Genomic DNA, 23,202 nt, shown 5'->3' on the forward strand with positions numbered 1-23,202 from the left:
ATTTATACCTGTCTGAAGTATAAGTGACAACCTACCACTTGAAACTGGCAATTTGAAGGGGGCGGGGTGTGGTCAGAGTCTTGTGATTCTGAGCTCTCAACTTGTAGTATCTGACACTATTTCCAGATAGAATTGGAGGACATTCAACTGCTGGTGTTCACTGCAGAACTGGTTGGTGTGTGGGGCTTCTCCCATATCTGATGTCTGAAGTACTGAGCGTCTGCATAAGAGGTAGTTGGTACTGAAAACCAGAGTGGGAAAGTGTTTTCCCACACTGTGTTACATATTGCTGCAAACTTTGCAACTTTAAACAATACACCCTTATTCTCTCACACTTTCCATGGGCCAGGAGTCTTTAGCTAGGTCCTCTGTTAAAAGTTTCACAAAGCTGCAACTAAGGTGCCAGGCTGTGTTTTCATCTGGAGGCCCCAGTGAGGAAAATGTGCTTCCAAGCTCATTCAGGTTGCAGACAGCTGGTTTATTTGTGGTTGTAGGATAAGGGATCTAGCTGTTAGCTTGGAGCACCCCGCCATTCCCAGGGGTCACTCACAGTTCTTTGATGTCAACTCCTTCAACACTTCCACCCTCTTCATCAAGCTGTAAGGAAAGCCTTCAATGTAACATAAAGCAATCATAGGTGACACCGTATCACCTTTGCTTTATTCTATTAGTTATAAGCAAGTCTCTGGATCTGCACACTTAAGTGCCTGAACACCAGGAAGTGGGACACGCAGGATCACAGTGACCTGTATCATTAGAAGTGTGTGTGCCCCTCATCTCAATAATTCTGTCTCCTGTTAGCTCTGGCATAGCATGGCTAGTGTGACAAAAGAACTTCATTTTCTTTTTAAATTTTTTTTTTTTTTGGTTGTTGACAGACCTTTATTTTATTTATTTTTTATGCAGTGCTTAGAATCAAACCCTGTGCCTCACACATGCTGGGCAAGAGCGCTTCCAGTGGGCCCCAGCCCTAAGAACTTCATTTTCAATTTAAAGAAATCTAATGATCAATTTAATTTAAAAACCCATAGTAAACTCAGTTTCAGGAAAAAAAAAAATTTGTGTAAGTAAATGAGACTTCTTTTTCAACTGTAAATTTTATAAAATTAGATACAGATCACATATCTCCACTGAAAACTCAGTGTTTAAAAAGTATGATTGATGTTAATTGTAAAGATATACATCAAGTTTCAAAGACAATACAAAAACCAGAAATCTTTTAAATAATTTCCAAAGTGATGTTGAAATGATAAGATATATTATTAAAAACAATTTTATCTGCTTGTACTTATTTTTGAAAGAAACGAGTTACCAGAGGATTTTAAGTTGCACACGTGGTTCAAATTCTATTGCTGAGCAAAAATAAAGAGGTGCTGAGTTTACACTTGGCAAGACACCAATGTCAGCTAATAGCGCAAGGAAACATCTGATTAATGATAGATGGGACACTGTGGAGGGCTCAGAGGGGTGCAGACGGGCTCTCCAAGCACTGGGAAGGTCTCTGGAGAAGGCCAACCTGTTGCTGACACACCCAGCAGGACGCCCCGCCCAAGCCGCTGCTCCGCCGGCTCTTCGCCCGGTGCCCGCTGTGAACGCGGCGTTGCTTGACCCTCGCGCAGCACCATAGGCAGCGGTGCACGCCGGGCGGCCGCGATGGCAGACGTGTCGGAGAGGACGCTGCAGGTGTCGGTGCTGGTGGCTTTCGCCTCCGGAGTGCTCGTGGCTGGCAGGCGAACCGGCTAAGGAGGCGCAACCTGGACTGGAGGAAGCAGAGGCTGCAGGACAAGCTGGCGACGACGCAGAAGAAGCTGGACCTGGACTGAAGCAGCAGGTACGGTGGGGCCGGGCGCACCGCGGGGTGGGCGAGGGGCCGCGGGGCGCCGCGGGGCTTTCCTCCCAGCGACCCCACTCCCTGGGAGCCGGCGTCCGACCCAAACGCTCCGCACCCGCGACCTCCCCGCGCCAAACCCCGCTCCAGCCCGCGCTAAACCCCGCGCGAAACTCCGCTCCAGCCCGCGCTGCGCCCGGCCGGGCCAGCCACGGAACCTCCCGACCGTCCACGACAGACCACGTCCCCCGCCCTGACGGCCCCCAGCCGCAGGGTCTGCAGCCCAGGGCTGCGCTGGAGCTGCCCTACCCGCGCCCGCTCCGCGCTTTCCGGGGTCCCTGTCCCTGGAGCCACCGCTCTTGGGGCCCAAGCCTCAGGAAGAGTCCTACTGTGTCAGGACTGCAGGACCTGGAGGGCGAGCAGGGACGTTAACTAGAGGACACACAAGTGATGTCAGCATGAAAGTTAACTTCAAAGCTAAACCAGTGGCAAAGGAGAGGAACTCTCCCAAAGACTGTGAAAGTGGCCACTCTCAGTCTTGGGGGAGGCGTGGCCGGCCTGGCACCTAGATTCGCTGCTCCAGGGTGTCAGGTTCAGCTTTCTGGAAAGCACTGTGAGGAGGTGTAGCCCATGTGCATGCGCCCAGGCTGGGTAGTGGAGTTCCAGAAACCTGCCCTATGTAATAATGAAACGTTGGGACAGAGATTGATAGATAGTAAAAGTACTGGTCTCATTGTTGCTTAATAGAAAAAATGATACACTTTAATGAGAAGTAATAGGGGAATGAATAACTTTTGATGGGATATAATAATACTATTACTAAACTTTTGTTAATGTGTTAGGGAAAATATTTGTGATCAAATGGCAAGTTAACAAAAACAAAACGGAATAAAAGGTATCTTAATGACGTTTTTCTATATATAGTACATGAAAAAGATATAAAAGAAAACATGCTGAAATGGTATCTCTGTGGTGGAATGCTGGGAGTAGTGTTTTTTCTCATTTTTAAATACACCGAATGCCTATGCCTTTTTTTTTCCAGTACTGAGATTGAACCCAGGTGTGCCCTATCACTGAGCCACATCCCAGCTCTTTTATTATTTATTTGTTTTTGTGGCACTGGGGATAAGTCTGGGGCCTTGTGCATGCTAGGCATGTAAGTGCTCCACCAGTGAGCCACATCCCTAGCCCTTTTTATTTTTTATTGTGACACAGAGTCTGGCTAAATTGTTGAGGCTGGCCTTGAACTTGTGATCCTCCTGCCTTAGCCTCCATAGTAGCTTGGATTATAGGTGTGTGACATTTCATCCCAGGTCTATTACCTTGCGAGAAAAAAAAAGTAAATAGCAATTAATAGGTTCATTTTTTTTTTAGATTCTTTATCAGTTTGCTAATTTTATTTTGTAAAAAGGATCTATTGCCAAGATTTTTACTCTAAATAAAATTATTTTATATCAGTTAAAAATAAGGCAGGCACAGTGATGCAGGCCTGTAATTTCAGCAGCTCTGGAGGCTGAGGCAGGAGGATGGTGAATTCAAAGCCAGCCTCAGCAAAAATGAGGTGCTATACAACTCAGTGAGACTGTCTCTAAATAAAATACAAAATAGGGCTGGGGTCATGTGCCCCTGAGTTCAATCCCTGGTACCTAAAAAGAATTTAAAAAAATAAATTTTAAAATGTACCAAAGAATTTGGCACATAAATATTTAAGTGACTTTGTATTGGAATCACAGTGGTACAGCAAAAGCAAAATTGTCTCCTGGTAGAAATGAAAAATAAAACTTGATGGAGTATTGACTTACTTACCGGTAACTTACTGTGGTTCTGCACTTAATTTTAAATTTAGTAGGACATTAAGAGAACCAGGAAATTTTTCAAAAGTAAACTATAAAAGCAGTTAGTAAAGCAAAAATAAAAGATGATTACAAAATTATTCAACTTGGGGACAAATTGATTCAGGAACCACTTGATACCTTGAATATCTGGAAAGGACGTTTTAATAGTATTAGCTCATTCTTTCTTGTATCCACAAAAGAGACCTGAAAAGAAAGTGGACGGACGGGGCTGGGGATGTGGCTCAAGCGCTAATGTGCTCACCTGGCATGCGCTGGGGGCGCTGGGTTCGATCCTCAGCACCACATAAAAATAAAATAAAGATGTTGTGTCCACCGAAAAGTAAAAAATAAATATTAAATTTTTTTTTCTCTCTCTCTCTCTTAAAAAAAAAAAAGAAAGTGGAATAATAAATTTCCAGCATGATATCCATGGGACAAGGAATCACCTTTCTATTTGGGTCACTGAGTGTATGAATTTTGTAAATAACTCAGGTGGATGCCAAATAATAAGGACAGAGAAGAAGCTAGTGGAATTTACTTTTTTATCTACTTTATCTTTTGCACATAATCTGCAGAAAAGAAACCAAAGAAAAATGTGCCTTTTTGGAGGGGTACATTGACAAAGATGCAAGTAGTCTTTAGTAACACAGGAAGTCAGGACAAAGTCATGTAACATTTGATGCAATGAATACTATTTGGTAATAAGGAATAAACTTATGATACAAAAGTGTGGAAGCATAACATTACATGGTTCATGTAGACAAGAGTTCATACTGTACAAGTTCATTTATGTAAAAGTTCAAGAGCAGGCAAAATTTAGGGTGGGCAAAAATCAACACAAGTTTGTCTCAGGAGGAATGGGATGGAATTTACTAGAAAGGACATTGGAGTTCTTCTATGAGGTTTCAGTTATAAACACACACGTTTGTCAAAATGCAGCAGATATACCTTTTAGGTTTGTGCATGTCTTTGTATGTTTTACATCAAATATTCAGCTCTCTTAGTGGTACCTATAGCACATTATTTAGGGGGCAGTGTATTGGTGACTGCGGTTGACTTCAAAATGCATAAAAATAAAGTGGGTTGATGGATAGATAGACTAAATAAGTAGGGTAAAATGTGAACAGTAGAAGCGAGGTAGTGGCATATAGGTATTTGCTATAAAATTCTTTCGACTTTATTGTATGCCTAAAAGTGTTTATTTCATAAGGGGAGAAAAGTAAATAGACATAACTGAAATGTAAGAATCATAACTTAATATGATGTTTTAAACTGTCTCCGTTTGCCGTAGGTTGATAGTCTGCTTTCTGAGAGCTGATTGAAAGAAGCTCTAGAACCTAATAAAAGTTGAGATATTTACCAAAGGTAAAGTATGCTCAATTATTGGGTTTTCTCGGGACTAAGCTTATATCTCAATGAGTTGGATTTAAGGCACAGAAGTTGTTTGAGACTTTCTTGCCCTCTTTCCCTTCCTTTCTTGCTTTTTCTTTTTATTTATCTATGTTTCACCCGAAAGACAAAATAATAATGGTAGATAATATTGAGGTAACAGTGAATAAGATTTTCTAAAATGTACTTTTAAATATTTCCTATCATTATCTAAATCTACCTGGTCTTAATTTGAAATGATAAGATCAAATAAAGAATAGTAAATATTAAAAAGAAGTACCCTTCATTTATTTTATACCCTGTATGTGCCGGGCATTATAGTCTGTACTCCTCAAACTTTTTCTTAAATTTTTTCAATAATACCATAAGGTACTTATTAACATAAATAAGAAAATCAAGGTTCACAGCAGTTAGTTAATGCATCTAGCATTACTTGGCTTTAAGACACTAAAGTTGGGAGCCTATGAAAATGTTTTAAGGTGGCTAAGAAATGCAGAATTCCTGAAGCAAGGGAGAGCACTTGAGAACCTCAGAGGTGCAGGGTTTAGTCCATTTCAACCAAATGGAAGGATTGCAGGGTGATGTCATGAAGGTCTAGAAGGAACTAGCTACACCTAGTGGTTGTGGGCTTGTTGCTATTGTGCAGCAACTAAAATCTGCTCAGAATGCACTGTGGTGGCTCATGCAGAATTACCCTAGGCCCTTGGCTCATGTAGCCCAGAAATGATCAGAAGTCTTGCTAGAAGCAGTTTGTCTTTGCTTGGGATAATGACCTTTAATTTTCTTGAAAATATACTGTGTTCTCTATATGAGTAAGTAGTTTCTGGTTTTAATCCCTGGGAAATTTTAACATTAAATAGACATAACGAACTAAACTGAACTAGACTGTTAACACTTTTGCATTAAGTTCAGAATATCATTAAGTAAATCTGCATATTTGGGGGTATTTAAAGAGTTTATAGCATTCAGAAGAACATGAGAAGGGGCACCAGGAGATAAATAGTAAATACTTATGTAATAAGACCATGGGGAAGAAAAGAAAAGAGCATGAGATTCATTCTATTAACTTAAATTATTTATTAGAAGCATTTGGAAAAGTTTTACTTAAGCCAGCAATTCAAAGTGCCTAAAGGAAAAGTAAAATATAAATAATTTTTAAAATGTCAAATGGAATTTAATTTACCATTATTGGCAGGATTGATTGTTTAAGGAATTATTTCAAATTAAGTTAATTAATAATAGTGAAGAAAATAATAAAGGTAATCGTACTTGCTTTGCTAGATTTAAAAACAAAATAATATATACAGACTATATTTGAAGCCCTGGGGAAAGCTAAGTTTTGAATTTTCTTTTAAAAAATATTAAGCGTTGGGGCTGGGGATGTGGCTCAAGCGGTAGCATGCTCGCCTGGCATGCCTGGTGCGCTGGGTTGGATCCTCAACACCACATAAAAATAAAATAAAGATGTTGTGTCCACCAAAAACTAAAAAATAAATATTAAAATTTATTCTCTCTCTCTCTCTCTCTCTCTCTCTCTCTCTCTCTCTCTCTCTCAAAATAAAAAATATTAAGTGTTTATGGGGAGAAGAGATTGAACCCAGGCCCCTTTGCCACATGGTTACATCCCTCGTCCTTTTTATTTTTTTCTTCTGTGACAAGGTCTTGTTAAGTTGCCCTGGCTGGCCTCAGACTTTCAATCCTCCTCCTCAGCCTCTAGAGTTGCTGGGATTGTAGATGTGTGACACTCCGCCTGGCAATAATAAGTATTTTTAAGCCATAGTTAGCTTGTGAATAAAATGATCCCTTCACAGTCCCTTAAAAATTCACACTGATGTTTGCAAGTCTGAAAATGTCATTTTGCCCTTATGTTTGATTAATAGTTAGCTGGTTATAGAATTTAAAATAATTGCTACTAAAACTTTTGAAGGCATTGTTGAGTTTTCTTTGCATGCAGTGATGCTGGTAAGTCCAATTATCGTTCCTTAATAATTAGCCTGTTGACTTTTCAGCCTTGGTGTTTTGAAATTTTAGCAGAATATATTTTGGCATTGTTTTTATCTGTTTAGCACCAAGTGGATAGTTTCACTTTGAAAACTCATATATTTCTCATGAGCTCTGGGAAATTTTATTTTACTAAAGATCACTTCTTTACTTCCATTTATTTATTTTTTCTGAAACATCTTTGAGTCGGGTATTGAATATCTTGGATAGATTGTCTAGGTTTCTAAACCTCTCATGAATACTTTTGTTGCTTGTCTTTTTCTTATGCCTGGGAGTTTCTCTTGACTTTTTTTTTTCCCTCCTAAATGGAATTGTAATTGAGGATTGGGTAACAAATACTGACAGTATTTTGTGTAGCAGCCACAATTAAGTCCATCAGACATTCCAAATATAACACTAACAAAAATTTTTATAACTTCTATGAATGTTTTATTTTACTGATCATGTTGTTCATTTACTAGTGTTTTTTCTTGTTTTCAGTCTTTTTTTTTATACTATCATATTCCTGCTTTCAGATTTTCTCCTTCCATGCTTAGGTTTGTTTTTAAATTTTCTTTTGTTCTTTGAATTGTCTTTGCTTCCTTGTTGCTCGGATTCCTATTTATTTATTTATTAATTTTACATTTTATCCTTATGTTGCTGGTTTTCTTTATTTAGTCTGGTGGCCCTTTACTATTCATTTTTATTTGAGAATGTGAGCCTGGGTTGGTTATTCTAGAGCCCTTTCTCGGGTTCTTCCACTGTGGCATATCTTGGTGTCTTTCCTGTTAGCACCATATGCTGAATGCAAATCAAGTTCTTTGCAGGTGGACAGGGCTCATCATGGGGTCAGGAACCAGCCTTTAGTCTGAGGAGCCTTCAGTGCAGGAATAGGTGTGCTGGAAAGTTCTTTTGTAATTATGATTCTCCCCAAATCATTTATTATTATTATTATTATTATTATTATATTTTAAGAAGAATCTTCTGGTTCACTGGGAAAACAGAAGGTGAGATAAGAGAAGAGAGCTAACAGGCTGAGGATTTCTGTAAATAAACTTTAAAAGTTGCTACCTTTATTACAAAAGAGCCTTAACTAAATGTAAACTTAATGAGAATCTTTGCTCTTTCCCCGAGTAATACAAAGACCCCTGATGGCTTTAAGATTGATTTCCCTAAACGTGCACCCATGTGCATCCTAGACAGACCTTCATGATCCTGGAGTGTTCTGCCGGGTGTCCCTTGTGCCTGTGTGACACTTGATAAGAGTGTCACTTGATAAACGAACATGCTTCTGTTTTTTCCATGAAGCAGAAATTTGTTGCCCTCTCTTGCTGGCCCATGATCCTTTCCCATTCTTTGCTGTTTGGGGTTATTACCTTCGAAAACACTTTAGTCATTTTTTGTTCGGTTTCAGGAGGCAGCGAAGATGGGTGTGTGCTTAGTTTTTATCCTGAACCAGGAATCTTAAGTATCTGGGCTGTTTGAGGATTTGATAATTTTATAGATATGAAGGAGATAATTGTAATTATTTTCTTGGATTGTGTATTATAAAAAAATCATTTTGCACTCTGGCTCTCAAGTGAGATTTCTGAGTTCTTTCATTCAACAGGCCATCTGTCAAAATAAGCAGCTTTACTAAGTCTCATCTGACAAAACTCTGCTGCTGGATTCTCCCGGGTGGGTCAGTGGCTTCTGATGTCCCAAGACCAGCGGTTGGTGACATTCTGTCTCTTCTGCCAGCCTCAGCTTGTTGATGATGTCTGTCCTCAGAATTGCAAAGTCCTTAGGGGGCAGTATTTAAGAGCAGGAAGGGGAGGGGGTTTCTTAATGCCTTGCTGTAGAGGCTGGGGGCAGGGGGCATCCTGAGCATGCTCTTTTATGTTCTGTTGGCCAGCCCAGGTGTCCCCCCACCACCTGCAGTGGAGGCTGAGAACAGAGGGCAGGTCACAGGATAGAGGAAGCCAGAGGAGGGTTTGGGGCAGGCACCTGGCAGGGTCAACCAGTTTCATGTAGCCATTTCTCTTTTTCTGCCCATTTCACAAAGGACTTTTGACTCCTACCCCTTTTCCCTTTTATGTCATTTCACTCACATCTGTAAGAGAAAAACAGCTCCAGTAACACAGAAGTCACTTTTCAGAGAGTGAGAGAAAAGCCAGGGCTCCGAATAGTAAAAAAAGATTTGATGTTTGAAAACTCCTCTGGGTGCCACGGCACACACCTGTGATCTCAGTGGCTTAGGAGGCTGAGGCAGGAGGATCATGAGTTCAGAGGCAGCCTGAGCAACTTAGTGAGTCTCCAAGCAACTCAGGGACACCCTGTCTCTAAATAAAATGCAGAAAAGGGCTGGGGATGTGGCTCTGTGGTTCAGTGTTCCTGGATTCAATCCTTAGTATCAAGAAAAAGAAGGAAAACTCCCCTATCATCAGTTGTACCCCATTTTTGGTCATTTTTTGTATCTCTTCTCTGGGTGTCTGAGACTTAAACTGAGATATATGAGCTGTCTCTGTAGCCCAAAGCATTGCACCTGTCCCAAGAGCCTGTTCAAAAGGGGTGTGTAGTGGCAGTGGCAGGAAGAGGCAGCCACTGCCACTGCCACTAGTCCGAGTGCCCACTCGGAGTCCGGGTGCCCACCTGCCCTCCCTGCTGCCCTCCCAGGGACCCACTGTGGTTCTTTTTAGAACCTTATTTTCTCTGCCTGGAGTCGGGCTTGTTGGGAGACTTACACAGCTGTGGTGGGGGGCAGTTGTGTCTCATGTCCAGTTCCTTGGCCTTGGCAACTGTAGAGCTGGGGAGGCGTCTTAGAACCCAGAGCCCCTCCTCATTTTAGACTCAGGAGACTGAGGCCCCAGGTCCCTGACATTTCTGAGCCTGGTTTTTCTGCCCAGGGCCTTGGAGCGCCCCTTGGATCATCTAAAGCAATGGGTACAAAGGTTTTTACATGTGGATTTTTAAACATTATTTTTAACAGTAGCCAATGGCCTTGGCTGCTTAGTGATTGAATGATTTTTTTAAATAGCTTTCTAATTGTGACAACAGAAAAATCATTATATTTTCTTTTTTTTTTAAATTTAGATGTATCCAGTTAAAATAGGCAATAGATGAGAATAAAAATGTTCTTCAAAAGCTAAGAAAAGTAAGTATTATGTGAATCATATTAGAAAAAAAACTTTTTATATAAATATTTTCATGAAGAGGAATGAATTGGAGTCGGTAAGTTCCTGGGTTTGCATTAGAAATAAAGCCCAACCCAGAGGTGCTGAGTGGGGCATGGTCTCCCAGGTGTGCTTCAGAGCAGAAGAGAACCTCCAGCCCTGCTGAGGTCTTCAGCATTAAGGACCCAGAAACCAGACACTGCCTTTCAAATGTGTGCATTGTATAATTTAGATGAGTTGCATTTTGGAGCCATTTTGATTTTAATCCCACTGTGGGTAGAGTCTAGCCCCGGGTGAGTGGAAGGAAGTCTCATCTCGGTGGTGGCTCTCACAGCAATGACTGCCTGATTGGAGGAGCCAGCTGTACCCCTGGCCATCCCTTCAGGAGTTTTTTTTTTTTTTTTTTCCTATGGGCCTGAGTTTCATCTACGTGTCTAGGGCTAGAGGCTCATGGAGCAAGTGGAAGTCACCTGAAAGTGTCCCCTGCCTGTGTCTGAATCCTTGTTACTGCATCTGAGTGTCTCCTCTGCATTTCTGCAGTGACACAGAACTTTTCAACGCAGGAGGCAGGCTCGCCCCGAGTTTGAAAACCTAGTTAACCCATTTCACAGATGGGAAAACAGCCTTCAAAGGTGAAGAAACAATGTCTCTGTCAGTAAGCGGCAGAACCTGGGACCAGCCCTCTCCTTTCTGACTCTGGAGCCAATATCCTGTCAGACCCTGTCCCCTACTTGACTCTAGAGTGTCTGCAGTGCTCAGCAAAAAACAAAACGAAAACAAAACCATGTGGTTTTGTGTTTTCATTTGGCTTGCATTCCAACTCAATTACTTCACTACATTTCTTGTAACTCTGATGTATTTCCCTAAGGTAAGTATAATCTCACACTAGTCTTTATTTTGTCCTACAGCACTTACTGTGGTTTTTATTGTTATTTTTTTAAGATGAATGTAATTAGGAAACTAAAAATCATTTTTCAATGAAATATTCTCTCCTAGGCGGATGAGTCTGCACCCGTCAGGAACTATAATCAGAGAAAGGAGGAGGAGCAGAATTTTCTGGACAAGCTCACTCAACAGCTGCAGGCGCTTGCTGTGACCACAAGCAGAGAACATAGAACTGAGTATGCTATCTTCTTGCCTTCATTCCTTTCTTTCAGATATTATGTTGCTATCATTTTTACATTTGATTCTGAAATAAATATATGCTATAACAGCATAGATATGAGGAAATGACCACAATGGTCTGAATAATGAGTAGTTATTGTGCATGATAGGACACGTCAAATCCCAAGAGAGATGTAAAGATGTGCACGTCCTAGTCTTTGCCCTCAGATTACTCAAGATGTAGTTGGGAAAGCAAAACAGAGGTGCGAGAAGCTACGTAAACAAGTGTTAAATAACTAGGATGACGCCCTGAGTGTCAGTGTTGATGGGTAAGGAAAATGACTTGCAGTGTCTATTGACAGGGTCCCCTTTCTTATAAATGTTTTTTAAAAATTTGAAGTAGACACATAATTGTTTTTCTGCTGGAGAGAATGTTAATAATCTCTCTTACAAATTACAAAAGACTTGTAGGTATAAACAAACCCAATTTGTAGGGAGCAATAAAATATCAATTATTTAGACCCTTCAAATGCTCTTCCCCAGCTTTTTACACTGTGGGAAAAATGGTAAGAATATTGACTCGAAGATTCTAGAATTTTCACTGAATTCTAGCATTAAGAATGTCAGAATAGCTGATATTTTACTTAACTTTTCCACCACAAACAACTATAAAAATCTGTGCAAATAAATAATATGCATTCTTTTCAAATGAACATATAACATTAGTCAAAATGAGCCATATAGGACCAGAGAGCAATTTTCAATAAATTTCAAAGAATTGAAATTGTATATATTTTTTGATCTCTTAGAATTTTATTAAAGCTCAGTGACAGAAAAATAACTAGATATCATTAAAAGTCTGCAAATCAAGTTACATACTTTATCTGTATGATGCATTAATTCAAGAAAGTATTGCACTGGAAATTGGAAAATATTTCAAATGATAAAAATGTATGACTCTGGGGCTGGGTTGTGGCTCAGCGATAGAGTGCTTGCCTAGCACGTATGAGACGCTGGGTTTGAGCCTCAGCACCACATAATACCTTTATTTATTATGTCCAACTACAACTAAAAAAATATTTTAAAAAGGATGTATGACTCATGGGTTGCAGCCAAGGCAGTGCTTAGAAAGGAATTCATGGCTTCAATGAATAATTTTAAAAGATACCAAAAATCAATTATTGAAGCTGTTAACTTAAGAAGCCAGAAAAAAGAACAAGGTAAACCCAAGGGAAAGGAAAAAATACAATGGGAACAGAAAACAGTGACATCAACAGATAAACAGTGGTGCATTCAGCAAAGCCAAACATTGACTTTTCTGTAAATATTAATCAAATTGATAAATTCTTAGCAACACTGATTAAGAGGAAAGAAATACAATAGTGATGAAGATAAATGGCTCTAGGTATATCCAGATACTCCAGTATATATTCAAGAGCTCTACCACTGAGCCACTGCCTCAGCCCTCATCCTAACTGGCTCTGATGGGAAGCTCACTGCAGGCAGACATTGTTCTAAACACTTTACGGATTGTCACTCACCTGATCCTCGTGACAGCCTTAGGAGTCAGGTTCTGTTGTTATCTCAACTTTATTTATGAGAAAGGGAGAGCTTACAAGAAGGTCACCCACGGAAGAGAGAGAGCCAGAATCAAAACCCCCACTTGTGTTTCAAGCACTGTGTGAGAGCGCTCAAGCAGCGTGTCCTGAATGGGGGACCCAGGCTGGGGGTGGGGTGCTCTTGTAGTGCAGGCCTCGCTCATATGAACCGGCTCCTTGTCCACCCTCAGTCCTTCAGGTCACGTGTGCTCAGCACGGTTGTGGGAACCATTAGTTGTACTTTCCTTTCATTGCTTTTTTTTTTTTGGCCAGCTCCAAAAATGGAACAGTTCTTCAAGGTACAGAGGTTCTGCTCCAACTGGGTTTGTATTCGCATGTTTTTCCAAGAGATCTCCTCATACAAATGCTTTTTGTAGAACTGATGTACTTACTGACAAAGAGGAAGATGAGGATTCTTCTGAGGAAGATGAAGAAGGTGAAAATGATGACGAAATGGAAGAAAGTGGTGGAGAGGAAGAAGAATCAGAAGAGGAAGAGGAACAAGAAAATGAATGTCCTAAACAAACAAGTAGAAAATATATTGCTCTTGGAGATTTTACTGCTCAGCAAGTTGGGGACCTTACATTTAAGGTAAGTAGAGAAGACGGGGACCTAGTGTAAGGAGAATGTTTCTAAAGGCTCAGTCTGTTTAAATAAGGGATTATGATTTATAAGCAGTAGTTATGTGAGAGTCTATTATTAAAGTTACCTGTTCTAAAGATGTGGCTTTAGTGTTGATAAATCTTAACAAGGGGTAAAATTTTATAATTAGTTTCTGAATGTCGTATGTACCAAGTTATTCAGGTGAGTTAGGCAGTGTTCTAGCTGAGGTAGGGGGAGCACTATCACACTTCTTCCTGTTGGCTTAGACTTGAAGGGGCGCACGTCCATTCTAGGCCTGTGCATACATAAGTGGCAGGTGGGATAGAAAAATGAAGTTGTGGGGTCTTGTTTGTTTATGCAGAGCAGGGATCAGACCTGGCCTAGCCGGGCAGGTGATCTACCCCTGACCTACAGCCTCAGCCATGCAGGTGTGGTTTGTAAAGAATTTGAGACAGTTTTCTGCTAGTGAAATGATTCAAAGAAATTTTTATTGAATATATAAATCTTGATCTTTTGTTTAACTTCAAAGTGTGACACTCATTAATAGTAAAATATGCAAGAATATTGTACAAGTAATATCTTTATTGTTTTTTGTTTGGTTTGGTACCAGGGATTGAACTTGGGAGTGCTTACCACTGAGCTACGTCCCCACCCCTTTTTATTTTTACTTTGAGACAGGACCCCTTGCTAAGTTGCTTAGAACCTTGCCAAGTTGCTGAGGCTGGCCCCAAACTTGTAGTCCTCCTGCCTCAGACTCCCAAGTCACTGAAATTACAGGCATGTGCTACTGCACTCAGCTAATACATTTTAATTCATAGGTTTTTTTTTTTAACTTTTCCTGGAGAAATGCCACCAATACTAAATAATAATGTATATTCTAAGAAAGTCTTTGCTTTTACATGTCTTCAGTAGTGGAAATTACTGTTTTTCAAGGATGGATTATATTTCGTACATGAACAAGTATTGTTTTCAATGGACAAGTATTGTTGAAAACATGGATTAGGTAGGTAGGAACATTGGGTAAACTATTTTTGTTTCAAAATAGGGCTTAACTTAATAGAATCATTTTTCTTCAGGGATTTATATGATACTCCTGGAAGAAATTTTCCAAAGAGAGACTTACAAATTCAAAAATATTTTCTGCAATAATCAAATTGCTAGAATAAGTACGGGTCCTCATAAATGCTTGTGGAAATGGTCCCCATTTGCATGTAGAATTTGAATGTGTGTTGAGCAACCCAAAGGAATGATTCATTTATAGTCACAAAGGTATTGGGGTATGGCAGTAGGGAAGCATTTGATAAAAGTTAGGATAAATATTGAATTAAGGAAATATTTCCTTTTTTCAGTGTATATTTTAAAGCATTAGTAATGAAATGCTACTCATGACTAGTGAGCTTTATTTTTATTTTTAAATTTGTACTTTGTTTTGCGTTAAGAAAGGAGAAATTCTTCTTGTAATTGAGTTCCTGATGGAGGGGCGGGGTTATTCTCTGACACCACGGGTGTCTTTTCCATATCAGCTCCATAGCACCAGCCAGTGTCCAGCAACTCAGTTGGATTCTGGCCTTAACTCCTGGATTTAGCACAGGTGTCACACAGTAAGGGCACAGTTCCACTAGACTGCCCTATGTTCAGATGCCAGTCACATGTCCCAGCAGCCACTTGTACTTCTGACTGATTGGCCAAAAATTCAGAAGTCTCATCTCTTTCTGCAGGGGTCTCATGATTCCCTAGGGTGACTCACAGAACTTGGGAGAACACTTTCCTGTCTGTCCTCTGTATCTGAGGTTACAGAGCAAAAATATCTTAAAACAGTTGCGTCTATATTGAACATGTCATTTCTTTTTCTTGTCATTATTTTCTAAACTATACAATATAATAATCATTTATTTGGCATTTACATTGTGTTAGAGATCATAAGTATTTTTTATATGATTTAAGGTATGTGGGAAGATGTGTACAGGTCATATGCAAATACTGTATCATTTTATATAAGTGACTAGAGCATCCTTAGGTTTAGTATCCATGGGGATTCCTGGGACCAATCCCCTGAGGATACTGCGGGACAACTATACTTGGATGTACCAGTTTATTATAAAGGATGCAACTCAGGAACACCAGTGAAGAAGACGCACAGGGCAAGATGTTGAGGTGGGGCATGCAGGACCTAAGCGTGCTGTTCCCCAAAGCCTTTGTGTATTCACCCACCTGGAAGATACCGAAGCCTCAGCCTCCCGGGGGTTTCTATGGAAGTTTGTTTATTCTCATTAACTAAATCACTGACCATTGGTGATGAATTTAATCTCTAGCTCCTCCATCCTCCCTAAAGTTTGGAAGGAAGAGCTGAAGGTTCCAACCTCTAATCCCTTCCTGAAGCTGTCTAGGGGTCCTCTAGAGGCACCTCACTAGCCTGCACACTAGAATGGTTGAACTTCTTAGGAATAAGAAAACTTCTTATGGATAAGAATTCAGGAGATTCCAAGAGTTTTAGGAATTCTTTGCCAGCAAAAGACACAAATATATATTTTCATTACACTCATTAAGAAGTAAACAAATAGGGGGAATTATTTTTAATATTTTATATTGTCTAATATATCAAAAATATCATTTCAACACATGATCTATATTTGGACATTGAGTTACTTGTTTTATATTAGGTTCAAAATCCAGTGTGTGTTTACGTGGACAGCACATCTCAACCTGTGCTAATGTGAAGAGCTCAGTAGCCACGGGTGGCGAAGGGCTATGCACCACGCAGGACAGGTCTAGGTGGTCCTTTGGAAGGCAGCAAGCATTCCAGCTCGTGGTGACATTTATTCAGGGTATTTGCAACCTATAATCACCATCAATTATGCCACAAAGAACCTAAAATTAGCTTCTATGAGTTACCAAAAAATCTCCCCAAAGCAGCTCACCTGAGGTAGCTGCGTCTTCTCCCACGCATGGAAGGAGTGTGGAGATGGCTTTCTGGTGCTGGTTCAGGCCCCACCTGCAACTCCATAGCTCCAAGTGAGGCAGCTCTTCCTGGGTTACCTCTTTAGTTAAGTCAGTGGCCAAATCCTTTAATGATTCTGAGCAGCAAAAGGAAAAAGATGAAAGAATCAAGAAATATGAGCTGCTATCTAAGGAGGTAAAAAGTTTTCTGGAAGTTAGAAAACTTCAGCCACGTCTCGACGACCAGCATATTTAGTCCCCAGGCCACACCTAGCTGCAAGGGAGGCTGGCTGGCCAGATGGAGTCTCAGCAGGCCCGATGAGTCAGTGGTTCTGCTAGAGAGGAAGAGGTGGAGGGTGGCCACCTGCAGCCTGTTTGGATCAGTCTGAATGTACCTCTTTGTAGACTCTTGGTTGTTCTTCTTGGGTGAAATCCTACATGCTTGTCAGTGCTTCAAAGGGTTTACACCTTTATATCTTGATTTATTTTGCCAATTTTGTCTTGGCAAAATTATGGCCTCCTATGTCAAGAGGGCTTATTTCCCCATGCATCTGCCGAGGCTGGCCAGTACCAGTGTTTCTTAGCCTTTGCCAATGTGGTCAACAAAACAGCCTCATAGTTTTTATTTGTACTTGTGATACTCCGAATGAGGCCGAGCATCCTTTCATATGATTTACGACCATTTGCGCTTCTTCTTTGTGGATAACCAGTTCAGTTTCTTTGACCATTTTTCAAATAAATTTTTTTAAAAAATCTTTTTCTTGATTTATAAGAGCTTTTTATGAAATTAACCCTTAGAACTTGGTGTTAATGGTTTCTTTATTGACCTTCAGCTGCGTGTATTTTTTATTAGTGAAATCTGCTAGCATTTCCATTTATGATTTTTTAAATTTTGGTATCGTAACTGCAAAGGGCTTTACTCCACCTTTATTTTCTCCTATCAAAGGTAATTCTTTTAATTTTTTTCATTTGAATAAATTCTACCTGGGATTTATTTTGGTGAATTTGCTGTTTACTTTAGTCTTTGTCATTGTTTCACATAGTGAAGTTATCAGTCATGGGTTGAAATTTTTTCCCTGTCACATATAAATTCCCCTCTGTGCCTGAAAGTTTCTGAAAGTCGTAGCATTTTTATTGGTTGATTTTTGTGTTAGTTGGAAAGCACTTCCTGTTTCAACACTTTTCCAGCCCTGTGACAAAGAAGAGGAGCAGGCGACAAGTGAAGAGGGCAGTGAGGAGGACACCGGGGGGACGGAGGGTGAATCCGAAGCTAATCAGAGGTACAGAGCGCGGGAGAGCGAGCAGCTTCTGCCGACTTTTTATTTATTTTTACTATTAAAATAATGCAAGATTTTCTTGAAATGGAGTCAACTTATACCTAGAGAGCTTTTCATATTATTGTTGACCTAAAGGTCATGGCTACTTTAGTTCTGCAATTATTTTTAGTGCATTTAGTTCTAGCTTGGCCTCGCCTAGAGATTGTTTGGTCTTCAGAATCTACTGAGTGTTTGTACTTGTTCTCTGATTCGTGTGGTGAGGGGCAGAGGCTGCGCCTGCACTTACCTGCTCTTTCATTTCCCCAGAACTGATACTCGCCGCAGTGCTGTTCAAAAAGCTATCTCAGAGGTTGGTATCTGCTGTCTTATTAATAATACTTTATATTTGATGTCTTATAATATTTTTGGCAATAAAGACATTTGGGATGTCCTAAGTGTTCTATTACCTTTAGTTCTGGTTGAGTTCAGATTCAAACCAGGATGGAGACTCTTCTAGACTGCCTAGATCTACCCAGGCTCAGGTGTGGAAGGTGCAGGGCAGAAGGCTTCTCTTTCTGCCTTAGCAAGCCTGAGCTGCAACCAGCATTTCTCATTAGGGCTTCTGTACAAAAAGAGTAGATCATCTCATTCATGGTGTGATTTCAGAGCTCGGAATCTTTCTCATTGATCCTATCCAGATTATTTATCATTTTGGCAAAGGCTGGCATTAGATTTTAGTTATTATTTGAAAAGTCTGAAAAACCCAGAAAGGTAAGACACTATCTGTAATCCTGTCATTTAAAAAAAATGACACGACAAAATGAAAATTCTCCACCCCGTGAGTAATCACCATGAACGGTTCAGTTAGCATCTTCCTGACCTTCTACTGCTCTTCTAACTCCCAAGGAGATGCTAGTGGTATCATCTGCTGAAAGGCAGTGCAGTTGGGGTGGGGGTGGAGCAGGAGCATTACAGTCAGAATGTACTTGAAGCAGTGATCTAGAAACACAAAGCTCTGCGCCCAGCACTATGTGGGCCCCAAGTCCTTGTGAGAGTGCCGATCCAGTGATGGCCATGTCCTCTCAGGAATTGGGTCACGTTGCAGCACTTTCCTGACACGTGCACGTGGTGTTTTCCCGTTGGGTTGGGCTTGCTGTGGTGCTGAAGGGACACAGTGGGGAGGTGAGGAATCATGGATGGAAGCGAGCAGACCACTTTTGTTTGTCCTCTCCTCGGCAGATGAACACCGTGGGTGTGTTAACCAGCATGAGGGCTATCCCCGCAGGCTTCAGGCCTTCCACACTCTCCCCGCTGCTGGAGGAAGGTACGGTGGCGCTCGGCCTCTGCAGCCATGCTTGGAGGCTAATTTTTCTCTGGTAGCTAAAACAAGTTGAGGAAAATGCCGAGTCTCACTTCTCTTTGGAGCACGTCCTTTCCTTGTCCCTCTTGTGACCATAAGCAAGGACTCCAGTTCTATGAGAGGACCATCTGTTTACCTGTGTTGTGGGCTCAGCCCTTCCCTATTCTCTTTAATTGCCAGCCCTTTCCTGCTCTCTAGCCTGCCTATCCTGCCTTCCCCTGCCACCACTGTGAGCAGCGCACCACAGTGCCACCATCCCATCCCGTCCCAGCACCGTGCCACCAGCCCATCCCATCCCAGTGAGGAAGCCTCCCTTCCTCTGCTCCTCTTCACAGCAAGGGCTCTCCTGGAGCGTTCCGTGGGCTTTCTGATTCCTGTTCACCCTGGATTTCCCGGTACTTGGCAACTTTTGTCTAGAAGCTCATTTTGAAGGGGAGTCATGAGGTGCAGGCTGGCTCCTGTGTGCCTGAGCCATTAACTGCGGGTGGAAGGGCTGCTTCAAGGTTCCTTCTGCTGGGAAGGTTCTTCCTGTCCCTTCCCATCCTGTAGTCTCAGGGTCCCTTCTACCTTGGCAGCGATGCCCGCTCTGGCAGCGCGGCTTCCCTCCCACCCTGTGAGCACATGCACTAGTCTCATGTGCCTACTTCTCTGTTTCCCTCACTCAGCTGTGGTCAACAAGAATTCTCGGCTCCATTTGCAGCTCCTAGCACAGCCCATGACACAGGGCAGGGACTTAAATGATTTCTTAAACAAAAAAGTGATTTTATAATAAATGTTTTCATGATAAACTATGGAAGAGAAGTATAAAAATGCTTATGTATCTCCCATATCCTGCGTGGGCAAGGGAATGGCTTCCCTTCGGAGGGATGGGCTGGCTGGGAAGTAATAGTTAAAAAAGGTACCATGAGATGACCTCAGAACACAGGAAAGCAGTTTCAGAGCAGGGGCATCAAAGGGCAAAGCTGACCAGATGTGTCTAGCTCCTAACAAAGAATGGAGCCCGCGCTTGCTTTATTTATATTGGAACACATCAAAGACTTTTGGTAGAAAATTCTTCACCAAAGCAGGATAGAGGTGGGGACAGGTAGGCTGCTTCATTCCTGACAGGTCATACCCATCTCCGGTGCTGCGCAGGACCTTTTGGCAGAGTGGAGGGGGAGTTCACTTGCATTGGGTGGTTTTGATAGCAGAAGTGCCACTATAAGTTCCCAAATACGAGACCTACCCCCTCGCTGGCTTAAGTGTTGAAAAGGTCCTCGTGCATTTTGTGGATGGATTCCTGCACTTTTGTGTTAAGAAGTAAAACTAGGTTCTGGGGCCAGGCTCAATGTAGAGCGCTTGCCTAGCACATGTGAGGCACCGGGTCCATCCTCAGCACCACGGAAGAGTAAATAAATAAAATGAAGGTATTTTGTGCCTCTACAACTAAAAACATATATGTGAAGAAAGAAGCAGGGGCTGGGACTGGGGCTGGGGCTTAAATGGCACAGCACTTGCCTAGCATGTGTGAGGTACCAGGTTCGATCCTAAGCCCCACATATAAATAAAAATAAAGTTACATCAACAACTAAAAAAATTTAAAAAAGAAGCAAAACTAATGGTTATGTATTTTTTCTAAAATATATAAAAAATGTTACACATTTCTGCATTTTATAGAAATATTTGAATAAATCATCTTCACTGTGAAGCATGTTGTTGGTCTAAACTCTTTAAGATCTTCCTTAAAACTATCTTAAAGTAGTCTTTTATCAGTTTTTATCTTAAAATTTTGAGCATGATTCTATCTTGGTTCATCTGTCTTGGAAAGCAAGTTGCTAATAAGCCCCTTGGCATTTTGGAAATATCTGTTTCCTAAATTTGTAGCATAATGTCTTAGACTTTTGGTTTTGAATTTCATTCTTCTTTTTATAAGAAAATAAAGGAAAGCTGTTTTTTCAGGGAATCAGTTTCGAGCAAGTTACTTTCTGCAACCTGACCTCACGGCATCACAGCTGGCCTTCAGAGATCTGAAGTGGGATGCGAAAACAGGCACTGTGAGTACAGCGACAGCAGAGATGCTGCAGCCTGGCTGCCGTTGTCCTGGGGCCAGCACATGAGTGACATGTGGCTTTAAAGCAGTGGTGTTCACATAGCCAAGGCAGCACCTAGACTTGGTCCCCTGACTCTGGTTTCTCTTAGCGGTTGTGCCCTTCTCCCATGGCCACAAAGGATGTAATACTGAGTCTCCCTGTTCATCATGCTTTACCTCAGTGTCTTCATCTGGGAACAGGGATGACAGTCCTCCTAACATCGAGCGGTTGTGAGAATTTATGAAGGCTTTGGCAGTGCCTGGCGGAGTATGAGAACGCAGTCAGTATTGGCCAGCACTGTGCTTTGGATAGGTGCCCCACGGCCCATGGGTCAAGGCTTGCTGCCAGCCTTGGGGCTATTGGGAAGCGGTAGGACCTGGAGCTGGGGCCTAGTGAGGGGAAGTTACATGGCTGAGCCACACCCATGAAGGGATTGTGGGACCCCAGCCCCTGCCTCTCTCCCATCTGCTTCCTGGCTGCTGCGAGGTGACACATCATGCCACCATGTGCTCCCCGCTCTGATTCCCTGCCTTGCCACTGGCCCCAAAACAGTGGAGCCAAGCGACCATGGACTAAGACCTCTGAGACCAAGAACTAAGCAGACTTTGCTCTCTGTGAACTGCTCATCTCAGATCTCTTGCAGTGGGAAGCTGCCAGCTCCGTCAGGAAGAGTGGAAGTGACATGATCTTAGTTGAGTGGGAATGAAAAAGTCAGCAGAACCTCATGATCACACTTTTTGGGTACCACCAAGAAAAAAAGATTCTTGCTATGCCAGTATTTGAAGTAGAATATGCTCTTGATCTTTAATTCTACTTTATATGTGCCTGTAACAGATATAAACTGCATTAGAGTATGTCACTCTCTTCCCATTTACCTTGACTTTACCCCTCAGTGTTGGCCGGGGTGGTAGGAAGGGGGGTGTAGAACTTGGTGCCCCTAATCCTCTCACCCTGAGCATCAACTGGCACCTTAGTAGGAGGTGCTGTATTGCGATTGGGCAGAGGGGCTGCTTGGTGCACCAGTGCTTGAGCAGATCACAATTAATGCCGTGAACTTGTGCCCGGGAACTAAAAACCCAGCTCTCATTACTTAAATAAAAAGGTGACAGATTATTGATATTATCTTATCTTTTGCAACAATATAAATTATTTAAATGAAAAGGCTTGTGATCATAAAGCAGAATGTAAAGTTTAGCTGATTGAAGCTGTTCTTTAAAAATAAAAATACAGAATGCCAGTTTATGTATTCACAATCTGACCTTTATCTGTGAAATAGATTTGAACAGTCAGACCAAACATGACATTCTATGTCAAAGCATCTAAGAGCCAAAGAGGAGGTAGCTGGGTGACATTAATGCCAGGTATCTTGGTTGTCATGCTAGGGTAACTCTTTATAATTCCTCACATCGTATGGGAATGGACCTGGAGACTAGAATACAGTGATTCGAGGGTCAGGTCATATATTTTACCTGCTAGTACTAGTAGTCTTTCATTGAAGTTTTTAAGTAGTTAAGAAAAAAATGCAAATATTTCAAATATAACTTTATGCAAAATTTACCTGAAATAACTGGGTTTGATTTTGAACAGACTATTGAAACTCTGTGGACGGGAGTTTAGACGGGGAAGGAAGCGGTACAGTCCGTTCCCCCACAGCAGACACTCCACCAAGGGAATCAGCAGTCAGCATCTTGAACAGCTGATATATCCACCCATTCTCCGACAGATCTCAACAACAAAACAGGTGTGTGGCACTCAGCCCATCCCCCATACATCGGGAACTCGCATAAATTCTCTCCTAGGCTTGCCGGGGGAGGGAGAATCAGAGTGAGCCTGCATAAAGACTAGGGGGGAACTAGAGGCACCTGACCTGCAACCCCCCCTACCCATCTGCAGCCAAAAGGAAACCTGTCTGGCTAGAGCTGGGGGTGGGGCAAGCAGGAAAATCCAAAGAACAGAGTGCCTGGGATCCCAATTGCCAACTGTGGGACCCCAGAGATCCAGGCCCACTGATTCATGCGGCCTGCCCTGCGGCTACAGAAGGCGTGGCGCCCCAGGGAAGCCATTAATTATCAAGCAGGGAGAGGCACCGCT

At 41.7% G+C, this 23,202-nt stretch overlaps 2 long non-coding RNA genes and 1 pseudogene across 3 annotated transcripts; 2 read left to right on the forward strand and 1 right to left on the reverse strand.

The window, feature by feature from the left end:
* Window positions 1–457: 457 nt before the first annotated feature.
* LOC144372071 (uncharacterized) lies at window positions 458–2,348 on the reverse strand. Its single transcript, XR_013432119.1, has 3 exons — window positions 2,138–2,348; window positions 1,517–1,759; window positions 458–597 (listed from the first exon to the last, which is right to left on the reverse strand). It is a non-coding gene; the product is annotated as an uncharacterized LOC144372071 (long non-coding RNA).
* LOC144372068 (mitoregulin-like) lies at window positions 1,645–13,191 on the forward strand (annotated as a pseudogene). Its single transcript, XR_013432116.1, has 5 exons — window positions 1,645–1,831; window positions 4,955–5,028; window positions 10,105–10,165; window positions 11,181–11,305; window positions 13,160–13,191. The product of XR_013432116.1 is annotated as a mitoregulin-like (transcript).
* A 4,421-nt stretch (window positions 13,192–17,612) lies between these two features.
* Window positions 17,613–22,861, forward strand: LOC144372070 (uncharacterized). Its single transcript, XR_013432118.1, has 4 exons — window positions 17,613–17,706; window positions 18,010–18,052; window positions 20,981–21,075; window positions 22,699–22,861. It is a non-coding gene; the product is annotated as an uncharacterized LOC144372070 (long non-coding RNA).
* The last annotated feature ends 341 nt before the right edge of the window (window positions 22,862–23,202 follow it).

Source organism: Ictidomys tridecemlineatus, chromosome Y (assembly GCF_052094955.1).
Source record: "Ictidomys tridecemlineatus isolate mIctTri1 chromosome Y, mIctTri1.hap1, whole genome shotgun sequence".
NCBI lineage: Eukaryota > Metazoa > Chordata > Mammalia > Rodentia > Sciuridae > Ictidomys > Ictidomys tridecemlineatus.